A 1,029-nucleotide genomic window follows, 5' to 3' on the forward strand; every position below is an offset into this window, starting at 1 on the left:
AAAGCGATGGTGTACTTCCTAGAGCCTATGGGTTGCCAAAGATACATAAATTGCATTGTCCTTTACGAATAATTGTCTCATCTATAGGTAGTCCGTTGTATCCTTTAGCGACTTTTTTGCATAATATTCTCTATAACTCTATTCCCAAAGCCGATAGCTACATAAAAAACAGTTTTGAATTAATAAAAAAATTGGAGGATAAGATGATTGATGACGATTTCCAATTAATTTCCTTAGATGTTGTTTCTTTGTTCACCAACATACCTTTGGATTTGGCCTTGGAGTGTGTTGATGAGCAATGGAATTTCATCGCACGTGGATGTTCTTTACCTAGAGATGAGTTTATGGAGGCTGTTAGACTTGTTTTGAATTCTACATTTTTCTTTTTTGATGATATCATTTATAAGCAGTGTTATGGCACACCCATGGGCTCACCTCTTTCTCCGATCATTGCCGATCTAGTGATGAGGAAACTGGAGACTCTATCATTGAGGTCTTTTAATAATAATATAATTTTTTACTATAGATATGTCGACGATGTTTGCATGGCAGCATCTTCTTCAGACATAGAAAACATATTATTAACTTTTAACAGCTTTCACCCCCGTCTACAGTTTACAGTTGAGATAGGTGGGGATGCATTGAATTTTCTGGATGTTACGATTCTCAAGCATGATAAAAAGCTTATTTTTGATTGGTACCGTAAGCCTACATTTTCCGGACGTTTCCTCAATTTTTACTCGAACCATCCTATTTCCCAGAAAAAAGGTGTCATATTCTCTCTGGTTGACAGAGCTTATATACTATCTGACTATAGGTTTCACACCAAGAACATAACTTTTGTCATTAATATCCTTTTGGATAATGACTATCCCTTACCGTTCATTTTTGAAAATGTAAAACAACGTATTAAACAATTAATCAAAATGAAACATCTTTCTCACAAAAACTCTACTGAAACAGTTAACAGTGAAGTACCCACTTCCTGGCTTACGGTACCATTTATACCGTTTCATACAGATAAATTTA

Source organism: Cyphomyrmex costatus, unplaced genomic scaffold, assembly GCF_001594065.2.
Source record: "Cyphomyrmex costatus isolate MS0001 unplaced genomic scaffold, Ccosl1.0 scaffold107, whole genome shotgun sequence".
Classification (NCBI taxonomy): Eukaryota; Metazoa; Arthropoda; class Insecta; order Hymenoptera; family Formicidae; genus Cyphomyrmex; species Cyphomyrmex costatus.